We start from the raw sequence: 12,613 nt of genomic DNA, 5'->3' as shown, positions 1-12,613 counted from the left end.
TCTAAAGGTGTTTGCAGTGGTGGAGGAGGGAGTGTTAATAAGATTGTCTATCATAATTGTTCATGTTGAGTTTAAGGTTTTGTGTTGAAGTTGTGCGTTTTGCATTCTGGTGATTACTATGGTTTAGTTATGTTAATGTGTATGTGTGTTTGATGCTGAGCAGTTGAAGTTGTTATCAGACGTATCTCAGTCCAAGATCCTGGTATAGATAAGAGAATATTGTGTAAGAGAATATTGTGTTTTTACTTGTCTGCTGGGTTTTCTGGTGTTAATTTGTGAGGTACCTTTAAGCGCACATTTGAAATAGAGACCTGTAACTGATTGTTGTGATTGCACTAATAGTGTTCGTTGCTAGTAGAACCTATTGCGGAGAGAGAGGCAGAGAGAGAGAGAGAATTCCAAAGGAGGAGCGATCGAGAGAGAGAATGAATGAATTCCAAAGGAGAGAGAGAGAGAGAGAGAGAGAGAGAGAGAGAGAATATGAATGAATGAATTCCAAAGGAGGGTCTAGCCCCTATTCCCTAAATAGCGATTTGCAGTGGGTCTAAAATAGACCTACCTCATGAATATTAAGGCGGTAGGTCGCAATTTCTAACTCCCTAGAATTAGCTGCCATCACAGAGATGACGGCCTGCTGGGATTAGCAGACCGCTGTGTCTGTGATTGATTAAATCTATCATGTTTTTCTAAATACTGCCTCTTTTCCTTAAAGGAAAATAGGATGCATTTTTAAAAAAACGAAGTTTCGTTTTTATTTTTTAAGAGTAGGCAATGGTCCATCGGACCACTGCCTAAAATATTTTTTCAAACTTTCTCAAGGGGAAGGGTTCCCATGGGAACCACTTCCCATTTGCATATGGGTTACCACCAAATTTGAGTTGGTGGTAAAGTGGGAATGTTTTGTGACCACATTTCGGTTACAAAACATTCATACATCCCATTCTGATTTGGTATGTGGAAGGTACACCCTAAACACACCGCTTCCAAATATCAAATCGGTATGTATTTATAATTCCAAATTGCAATTCGGTAACATGTTACCGAATCGCAATTTGGGAATAATGCATACCAAAATGCATTTTTTGTGGTTGTACACAGCCCGATTCTATGATTCAGGCCATTTGCAACTCAGAAATGCTTCTAACATCTAGCCCCTACTGGTACTATTACCTCATCCCCTGTTGATCTGAATGTGGCTCAGATTGGGGGACCACTTCCAACTCTTCCAATTGCAGCTGCAACTACTGAGACAGCTGCTAATGTAATTGCCCTCATTGTTTCTGCTTGCATTATGACTATTGCTGCACCAATGTAACAAATTATATTTGCTCAAACTTTAATTATCACTGTTCTCCCTACACCAATACAATAACCATTGCCCTGAATGTTGCTGTTTCAGGAGCTGTAGGTGGAGTAGCCATGAAAGGGTTGATCCCAATGTGGCACAATTCAGAAACTGTTGCTTGGATACCACCACCAAATGTCCAATCCCTGAGAGAAGTAGTGGTGGGCAGAGTTACATAAATATTCTGCAGAGTTTTGCCCACTTCAATATGCTTATCGGATATAGCAAAATTGATGCCACACACGTCGTACCTCATACATAAAACAATCCCTAATGTCCTGCCATTCAAAGGACACAATGGAATGGACAAGCTCCTTCTCGGGTTGATCTGACACCTTTCTCTCTTGTGCTAGCTTACTAAGCTCAAGCCACAACCATGTGGCCCTTTCATTGACACACGAAAAAAGAAATCAAGCATATTTTCTGACTGATAAATACACATTTGCAGAAGTGGATCAACCCATGAAGTGAAACAGAGCAGGTCGAGCAACATTTCTGGTGCAAGGCATTGGGAGGCTTACGTTGTTCTGTTGTAAATGTAAAACGTCTACCAGCCACACCATATTTGTTGGGAAGGGAATGTGCATCTGGTGGTTGGAGTGGGGAAAGGGGATATCCTGCGACATAGCAGTAAGCCGGCAGCAATAGAGGCTCTGCAAGCAATCAATAGAATGTAAACATTTATGTCAGAGTCTGCAGGTCAGGACACAGGGAGTTGTGAAATGGGATCATAAAACACATTCATGCAAATGAATACCCACCAGTTATATATAAATGGTCACACGCATAAATTGCAACTTCAAGCCAAACAGCAGCACTCATCGGGGACCCCTACAACAGCAACTTCTACAAATAACCTCTCGCATTCCCTACAAGAATTGCACTCTGGCTGTGAGGTACGAATGCAAGAGCTGCCTCTACAGTCATCCAACTGCTCCTTCATTATGCTGCTCTTCCAAGGCATGAGTAATTAATGTATGTATAAACTATGGCAGAGACACTTTTCAAACAAGTGACTTTCTCCAAACTTTCCCGGCAATGACCTGCCACTGGCCTTCTTTGGCCATGGTTAGGGGAGTGAACAGAAAGCATTGCCCTGTGCCCTACGCCCCATCTGCAACCAAGTGTCGTATCCCTTCCTACGCTGCTTGAAAGGGGGAACCACAGGATTAGATTAACTATTAACTTTGAGCTATGAAGCACCATACTACCCGTCAGTGCTTAGTCAGGGGTGGCAGGCGTTATATAAATACCACTCCAATAAAATTATAAAGAAGGCTTCACGGTCCCGTGTTTACCTGAGATCAGGGCCTGGGTTGTCAATCATTCGGCATGGCTCCCATTGGGTCTGCAGGCAGCTTTCAGCTGGCTAAAAGCAAACCAATCCCGCACATCCTTGTTTGTCTCCCCTCGGTGCACCCACCAGCTCACATGTACCTCTGCCAAATGATGGTGAAGAGTTGTCACTGTTGGATTCACCTCCCCTGTGCCAGGCTGCCATTGGCTGACCCTGTTCTCCTTAGCCCAAAACGCATGACAAAATAAAAGTCTGGTCCCGCTGTCAACCCACCCCCAAAACGTTCAGAATTAGCAAAATCGGAGGAGGTGGCCTGCCACGGAGAAATTCTCGGTCTAAGGAGATTCCTATAATTTCTGAACATGATTGGAGGAAAAATGAGGTATGCTTATAATAACTCGCACATCTTCTTTTGAGGTTGGCCATGTCTTGGCAACCTCTGCTTGGAGGAGCGCCGTTTTTCTGAAAATGAACCACCCCTTCTCACCCCCATTCATATTTCCAAACTAAGAATAGATGCAGACTCAGCTGGTGGTGGTTCAATAACAAGGAAAAAGAGGGGAATTTATTCAGCGCTATGCCCTATGACATACTCACTTCAAGGCACTCAGTGAGGTGATAAACAGTGCCTGACTGCGTCCAGAAAAAACATGTGACTGCTGGTAAACTCCACCACGTGGCATAGGTGGAGTTTTTGCTGAACTCCACGCATCAAACGGAGTGGCAAAAACTCAGTGAACTCCACCCGTGGAGTGGAGTTCACTGCCCACCCCTGAAGAGAAGGGAGACCACTAATTTCCACAACTCTAGTTGCTCAAACAGGAGTAGGATCTTTTGATAATGAGATTTTGCCCCAAAAGTTTGAGGAATCTCCTGAGAATAGAGGGTAGAATAGAGAATAGACTGAGTCTCCATCCATGAATCAAGGAAAAATCAGACCATTAGATTTACCAAAGATAAAGGCGGAATATGGGAAAATCATTAGGAGATGTTTAGACTTTTCACATCTGAGTCAATATCAGGAAAATAATATCTGAGTAAAGAAATGACTAGGTATGCAGCTACAACAGATGAGAAAATAGCAGAACTGACAGGAAAATATGAGGTTGACCTCTCTAGGAGCATTCCCTTGCAGAAACATGTCAGGGCACAATTAGATGATCCAGCAATTGTCAATATGTGCTCTTTGGGGATAAGGTTAAACATTGCTTAATTAGTTAAATAAGTTCAGAAATGGAGTGAGTATGATAGATTGGCAAGCAAATGGGTGAAAAAGCAAAGAAAGAAAAAGAAACAGACAGACAGTGCAGAGGTAAATGAGAAACTGTCTCCAACACCCCCAGATGAACATGAGGCTCAGACATTCCCAATCCAATGAGGGAGAAACCTGTTGGAGGGTATGTCCAAGTGCCATGGAGTTGACGTGATCTTGTGACATTCACAAACAATTAAAATTGAGAGAAAATCCTGCCCAATGGTACACCCAAGTTGACAGTTTTGTTAAGATCTGAAATGTTTTGTGGACAGAATTGAATACTTTCTTTGATATTGGGGTACAGAGTGACCTATGGCTGAGTGTAAGATAGCTATACAGTGTCCACAAACAGAATCCCCCAAGGAATCTACATACTCATGCAACATCTCCTACAGTGATGACAAAGTATGATGAGATGATCACTTTCCTGAAGGGAAAGATCCCAGCAACATACACTGATTGACTAAAGGTCAATAGAACGACTCTGGAAGTTAAATAATCAGTACATGCCTACTATGAACAATTGTTGCAAGTATTTAACCAGCACCGTGGTCAAGAAAATCCTGAAAGAGGAGATGTGAGAAACTTTGTGTCACAGTTCATTCTTGGGTTGCACCCAGAAATCAGTACGCACATATAACAGAATTAGGGGTGGGCGGAAATCGCGTAATTGACTTTCGCGGAGAGGCACGGATATTGAACCAATCTCCGTGCCTCTCCGCATATTTCCGTTATGCGACACCCGCCCGCCCGGCTTCATCTGGAAACTGCACATGCGCGGGAGCCTGCGCATGCGCATTCCTCGCCGGGACTGCGCATGCGCAGGCTCCCGCACATTCGTAATTTCCAGATGAAGCTGCGATGAGGAAGGATGCGGCCGCAATAAGGTAAGTTTTATTTAAGTTTCATTTTAGGCTTTTAAATATAATTTAATAAGGCAGGCGAGAGGCGGGCGGCGGGCAGGCATCCAACTTCCGTTCTGCCCCCGAATGTGCGGAGATTTGCCTCAAATCTCCGCCTTCTTTGCGCAAGGGCCGAAGGGCAAATCACCACACACTCCGTGGGCGGAACGGAGATGTCTGCCCACCCGTAAACAGAATGTGATTTCCTGGCAGACTAAAATATTTGATGAAATCCTGCGGTATGCCACGTACTGCAGTGAAGAGCAGTAGATGAACCAGAAAAGACTTAGAGAAAAGTTTGTGCTTGCCCAAATGCAGTTGACCCAGAAAGGTTTAAAAAATCAGCCATATGTTGGAAATGTTGCTGGAATGCAAGTTATTGGGTTTCAGAGAAGAGGTCAGATGATGCAAGGTGGAAGTGGTGTTTCACAAGGCACAGTTCGAGGTTTTCTGGTTGATCCAAATTCTGCCATAGAGATCCTGACATTGAAGAGGTCGACTCCTTGCCATTATCGCAACAAGCTTGAGTATTAAAAGAGGGAGTGCCAACCGAATCCCGATAGGGAAGTTGGTGATAGGCATATGCAAAATGTTGCTCCGACTCAAATGCAGAATATTCCAGTTCAGCGAATGCAGACACCAAATCAATCACAAGCCCTAATGATTCAAGTCCTTCAGGGTCCAATGCCACCACAAAACATGGATAACTCCAGATTTAATACGAATCAAGTTCCAAGAGCAAACCCAAATCCTTTACAAACTCAGAAACCATTTCAACAATGCCTCATGTTTGAGAACGCAGGTTTGGCTCTGATAATTCACAATCCCAGTGCATGAGTGATGAGGACAATTGCTTAAGTGGATCAGTCATAGAAGTAGACCAAAGTGGTCCATAGAAGGTGAGGTGAATGGGACCAAATCGCTACCCGTTCCAATGTTAGAACAGCGGACATCTCTAACCTACCCCTGTCAGGAAAGAAGATCCAAGTTATAAGTGTTACAAATAAATAGATATCTAACCCTGTGTTAAAGAAAGTTCCAGTAAAAATAGGCTTATTTGAAGGAATTCAATGATTTGTTATGTGTGATTCAAGTCTTGTAAACCTGTTAGGGAGGGATCCTTTGTGCAAGATAAATTGTACTATTCACTGTACACCACATGGTGTTGAGTTCCAAACAGATGATGAGCATGTTGGCTTCAAGATGGCCAGTCAAGAGACAGCAGTTTGAGAGGAATGTGAGACCTGTGTATGCTGTATGTACAGTGCAGGAAGTGGTGAAAGCCTCCTGGCTCTAAAGGTGTAACATCTGCTCAAGTAGAAGAACATGTCGCCCTTACCAGAGCATGTATCTTTCTGACCAAATGAGGGTGACAATATTTGCTGGCATTCAATATGGCTTTGGTGTGGTCCATGACTTTGGACAGTTATGGTCACAAAGGGGATTCATGACTTTCTCTCAATCTCCTGTCCAGAACGGATAATATGTGTGATGAGATTGTTGGAAGTTTCACACTTGCCAGATGTTAAAAGCGTATCCTGCAGGAGTGGAAATTAATATGTAACCATTGTAAACAGATAAGCCGCCGAGGTGGACCAGTATTATGCAACTGTGGCATGTGCATTTAATGGAGAATACGCAAATCAATCTGATGTGAACACCACTTTTTCTATGCTGAATAACAAGGATGGGTCAGAGCAGGATGTGTTAAGAATGCAAATGAGATTTGGGTTACAACTGATGGAAGAGCTGCATTTCCTAATAGTTTGTTATTTCCAATGACTAGATTACTTTCATGGTCCCGCCCACATAGAGAGGGATGCCATGGTAAGGTTGTTCACACAGAATTTGTTCAATCCTTGATTTAGAGTAATGCTGAGGAAATTTATCACGCACATGTGTGACCGTCCAGCATTTAAATGTATGGAGCAATATAGAAATATCAAGAGGACCCTTTAATAGAAAGCAAGTGGATTTTATCAAGATGCCTGCTGTAATGGGCTGAGATGTATCCTGGTCATAGTGTGCATTTTCTACTGATGGGTGGAAGCCTACCCAACACAGAGGAATGTCAGACTCAATGTAGCCAAACTGCTGTTGCAAGAACTCATACCAAGATTTGGATTTCTGATTTCTCTGGAGTCAGACAGGGGGATTCATTTTAAAATTGCGATCCTCAGAAGGGTGTGTGTGGCACTATAACGGAAACAAATATTACATTCTCATTACAGACCAGTAGCTTCAGGAATTGTTGAACAAATTAATGGCACACTGAAATCTTGTTTGGCTAAAGTACGTGTATCCACTTCTCTAAAATGGCCAGATGTTTTGCCTTTGGTGTTGATGAGCCTCTGAAGTACTTCTGACAGAAGAACAGGATTGTCGCCACATGAAGAACTCATGGGACGCGCCATGGGACTGCCTGCTGGGCCTTCGAATGAGCTTGTAAAATCACATGGCTGATGTGGTTTCGTCTCTCTCCAGGTTGAAGCTGCTAGTGCCTTTCCACATTAGGTGCAGTGCCATTACCTTAGTCCTGGTGATTGGGTTCTAGTGAAGAAACACTGGGGGCCTTATTTGTAAGGAGCTTGCGCCACTCATGCGCAAAGTCAATACTCCACATTTACAAGATGACGCATCCATGTTGATGTGTCACTTTTAGTAGTCCAGCATCAAAATGTACCTTCGCCTGAACCGGCTGCATCACATAAGTGTTAGTATATATATATATATATACATATATATATATATTGAGAGAGGCAGTTGCCGAAACACGTCTTCTGTGTGCTTAAATACCCCAAAAAATCAGGGTAAAAGCTTCCCGTGAGTGCTGTACCTTTTTTACCTTGCAGCAGTGTGATATATATATATATGTATATATATATCATCCAAAAAATCATCCCTTGTCGAAAGGACACACCGAGTGCACTCTCATAAGGTTTGCAAAATCACAAAAACAGAGGTTAATCCACAGACCCAAACCAACGTGTTACAATATGCATCAAACCAGTAATAGATATTACATTGCACCTTAAATCAGCAATCTTGCCGTGGATCGGATGCAGAGGACGATAGGCGGCTCCAAAATTTGGAACCGCCAATTGCCGATCCACGGCAAGATTGCTGATTTAATGTGCAATGTAATATCTATTACTGGTTTGATGCATATTGTAATGTCATTGAAACTAAATAACCAAGAATTGGGCATTGTTTGTGAATAACGATGTCGAATTTGCATTTTCCAAGATGGCGCCCATTACACACTTAGGGTGACCAGTCCTACCTCTATCTTTGTACTTCTTGACCGAGAGTGTTTTCATAAATACATGCTTTCTGGGTTCACATGTTGTGAACACACTGAGGAAGGGGTTTCCCGAAACGCGTCAGTGCGAGCGTTGTAAATAAAAGGAAAAAACTGACAACTATCCCGCGAGTGCCGTGCTTCTTTCCCGGCTGGGAGAGGGGAGTCTAGGAGCTGTGATATTGACACGGAGCACCGCCGTGTTCTCGGCACCCGCCTAGGAGTGCCCCGTTGTTGACGAGGTGCACCAGGAGCGATGTTATATTTTCAACGGAGGCACCGACTGGAGACCGGATTGGGCAGTGAAAGACACAAGGAAGACTGAACATACCCGACGGGTGATCGGAAAGGAACTGAACGAGCGATCACGAGGAAAGTCGGGTAAGCTGCGACTTCGCAGAACTTTGACTTCACATGCCATAATATACTCCGGTTTAAAAGGTCTTGGCGAGGGACAGTTGTCAGGAGAGGAAAAACCGTGGAGACCGGGATCGGTGCTCCATCACTGAACAGTAATCATGTTCAGTTTATCAGCGCAGGAGGAAGCAGCCACAGGGATTTTCAAAAAGAAAAGGGATGGAACTGCACGCAGTAATGTGATAATAAATAATAAAACAGTGGACACTTTAACAACAAAGTACATGCAACTGGAGAGGCTGTATGAACGAGAAATCCGCAAGTGGTGGGAGGCGACCTCTCTCCAAAATTACATCGAAGTGGAGAGGGTCCCACGCGGCTTGCGAGTGAATACAATACCTGCCTATGAGAACCCTGATCCAAGTTTATTAGAGGAATGGACCCAACATACAGCCTTATACTGCAAGGGCAGTTTGGAGATATTAGTCAAATTCGCGTGGAGCGATAGAGCTAAAGCCCTGGATGAAATAAAAACATTAGAAGATGAACTTGAAAGCAACACTGACAAAGCAAAACAAGATGAATTAAAAGAGAAAATGAAAAAAGATTGCAACAATATGAGTTGAAAATTAGGCAAAGAAAAGAAGAAAAATTCGACCGGGATGAAAGAGACTACTCCACGGGTCGCATTTTAACATTCGCGAAAAAGTTTGATGGACCAATAAAAGAGATGAATCAAAAGAAAACAAATCCAACTCAGGTCCTAGCGAGAATAGAAACTTCAGAATCTGAAGTAACAGAAAATGAACTCTCAGGAGAGGACATAGCCGGCCCATCTGGGATAAGCAACAAGACTCCTTTTCATGTAGAGTTCGACATCATCCGCCAAACGCGATCGAAAAGGGGAAAGAACAAACCCCCATAGCAGGACGACGCCAAACAAGGAGAGGTGGCCGGAAGAGGAAGAGGCAGAGGGAACACCCCAGTGAGAATAACCAGAAGCACCAGGAGAGGCAGATGGTAAATGTAGCAGATACACTCACGATAGTCAACTTGAGTGGGAAACAACTAACAGAAACAGAAGAATCTGTCTTAAAGCTAGGACTCTCCTTTTGTCCTCAAACTAAATTGGAATTTACACAAACGCGAATAGATCTCTTTAAATTCACAAGAAAACTAAAGCTGCACAAATATTTCAAGACTAAACCAACTGTCAGAGAAACCAGACAAATGAAAACAAAAATCAAGGACACTGATCTACTCACACTGGATGACCTAACAACATTAGAAATACTGGAAGAAATGATACAGGAGACTACAAGGGGAGACAATGACAATGTAACCCTAACACAGAGAAGCAGAAATGTAGGAGTGGATCAAGAGGCTCCGCTAAGTCCGTTTAAACCGGTATCACAATTTCTGCCAAAAACACCACAGGATGCAATTGACATCTTTTCAGAGGCAGTAATCAAAGATCTAGTGAGATTTCGATCAAAAGGGAATACAACTAAATCTGGCACAGTGAAAATAAACAATTTAACCAAGGCTCAAGCACTCGCTCTAAAAGGATTAGAGGATGATCCCAATATTATATACAAACCTTCAGACAAAGGAGGTAACATCGTCCTATTATCAAGAGAACAATATGTAGGAGAAGCGTTGAGACAGCTCACAGACAAAAACCACTATGAATTGACAACGATGAAAAAATATCAGGAAAACATTAGTGAATATCAGATCCTGATTAAAAAGTGGCACAATAAATCTATGCTGAGCACTGAGGAGTATTTGTTTTTAAGAGCTACAAATCCCATCATCCCAACGTTTTACCAATTACCCAAAATACATAAGGACACAAAGGCCCCACCAGGAAGACCTATAGTCTCCTCAATTGGAAGCCTCACTGAAAATATGTCAATTTTCATAGATCATTTTCTATTCCAGTCAGTTTTATCCCTGAAATCCTATATCAGGGACACTAAGGACTTTATCTCACACATTGAACAACTTACGTGGGATCCAGACTATACTCTGATGGTTCTAGATATCACGAGCCTTTATACGAGTATTGAACACTCACAGGGTCTGAAAGCTGTGGAGTATTTTTTCAAAAAAAGAGCACTGAAATTTGCAGGACTTTGTACAATGTTACTAGAAATGACCGAATTCTGTCTGCTGAACAATATTTTTCTTTTCCAAGGGGACCTTTACGGACAGGTCTCGGGGACCGCGATGGGCACCTGCTTCGCCCCCAGTTACGCAAATTTATTCGTGGGCTGGTGGGAGGAGCAGGGGGCCTGGTCCGCCGGAAATGCAGAATGGACAGGGAAAATTGTCACCTGGTATCGTTATATAGACGATCTCTTCCTGGTGTGGAGGGGGTCTGTGGAAAGTGCAAATCAGTATATGGAAAATTTAAACGATAATAATATCAATTTACGATTCTCGGGCGAGATAAACTCAGTGGCAGTGAGCTATCTCGACCTCAAGGTCGAAATCAGAAATAACCAAATTACCACCTCCCTATACCGAAAACCGACTGCTGGCAACAGCATTTTGCACGCAGCACGTGGACACCCTACGAAATTAAAACAAAGTATTCCCTATGGTGAACTATTACGCCTCAAACGGAACTGTTCCAAGGAGGAGGATTTCCAAAAAGCTGCAATTGAAAGTATTGAAAGATTCTCAGCCAGAGGTTATGATACTAAACATCTTAAAAATACACTCAAGAAAGTAACAAGAATACCTAGGGAGCAACTATTGCGGAAGAATAGGGATGAAAAGAAAAACGAGGACAAATTCCGCATGATTACAACTTACTCCGAAGATGCAAACTTCTTAAAAAATACACTGCGAAAGAACTGGCACATCCTAAGAACTGACCCTATTATTGGTATGGATATCTCTCCTGGACCTCTGGTGACATTCAAAAAAGCTAAATCACTCAAAGATAAGTTGGTGCATAGCCATCTTGATATGCTCCCATCCAACTCGAACTCACTTGCGGCAATGAGAGGCTTCTTCCCTTGTGGAAGATGCAAGGCATGCGCACATAGCAAGAGAGTTTTGGGCTATGAGGTTCCAGGCCTAAAAGACAGAAGACTTATAAACAAATTCATAACATGCCAAACCACGCATGTGGTTTACTGTTTGATGTGTCCATGCAAGTTAAAATACGTGGGAAGCACGATAAACGCTGTGAAACTGAGAATATTGGAGCATATGCGTGCCATTGCCAATAAAGACCTGTCATATCCAGTTTCAAGGCACTTCGCAATTAAACATCAAAGTAACAGGGACTTGCTCCAATATTTTGGACTGGACCATATCCCGACACACATAAGGGGCGGAGATATGACATTGAAATTGAGAAGGTTGGAATCCAGGTTTATCATTGACTTACAAACAAAGAATCCTGGGGGACTGAATAGAGGAGAGGAACTTGCAGTCCACCTAGGCAACTAGTCCGTCCCATCTTTAATTGAAAACCCTTAAAACACAAATGTGTGATGAACTATAAATTCTGAAGTACGTGTAAATATGCCGATACACGGCTTAAAAACAGAGGACGATAGGCGGCTCCAAAATTTGGAACCGCCAATTGCCGATCCACGGCAAGATTGCTGATTTAATGTGCAATGTAATATCTATTACTGGTTTGATGCATATTGTAATGTCATTGAAACTTAATAACCGAGAATTGGGCATTGTTTGTGAATAACGATGTCGAATTTGCACATTCCAAAACGGCGCCCATTATACACTTAGGGTGACCAGTCCCACCTCTATCTTTGTACTTCTTGACCGAGAGTATTTTCATAAATACATGCTTTCTGGGTTCACATGTTGTGAACACACTGAGGAAGGGGTTTCCCGAAACGCGTCTGTGCGAGCGTTGTAAATAAAAGGAAAAAACTGACAACTATCCCGCGAGTGCCGTGCTTCTTTCCCGGCTGGGAGAGGGGAGTTTAGGAGCTGTGATATATATATATATATATATATATATAACCTACGGGTGGTCGCCAGAAGGTAGTTATAGTTAGAACCTAATTTCCATAGGAAAAGCGTTTTTTTATTTGTCGTTGTTTGACGAATCTTCGCGACATTCTCCCCAAAAAAGCTCTATCCTGGTTAGCTCTTATCTTGAAAGTTT

At 42.7% G+C, this 12,613-nt stretch overlaps 1 protein-coding gene across 1 annotated transcript in view; it reads right to left on the bottom strand.

The window, feature by feature from the left end:
• The window catches only part of TMC1 (transmembrane channel like 1), a 654,455-nt gene that overhangs the window by 22,602 nt on the left and 619,240 nt on the right, over positions 1 to 12,613 (bottom strand). The window lies entirely within an intron of this gene.

Source organism: Lissotriton helveticus, chromosome 2_1 (assembly GCF_964261635.1).
Source record: "Lissotriton helveticus chromosome 2_1, aLisHel1.1, whole genome shotgun sequence".
In the NCBI taxonomy this organism is placed as follows: Eukaryota; Metazoa; Chordata; class Amphibia; order Caudata; family Salamandridae; genus Lissotriton; species Lissotriton helveticus.
This window is presented reverse-complemented; position numbering and strand designations above follow the sequence as displayed.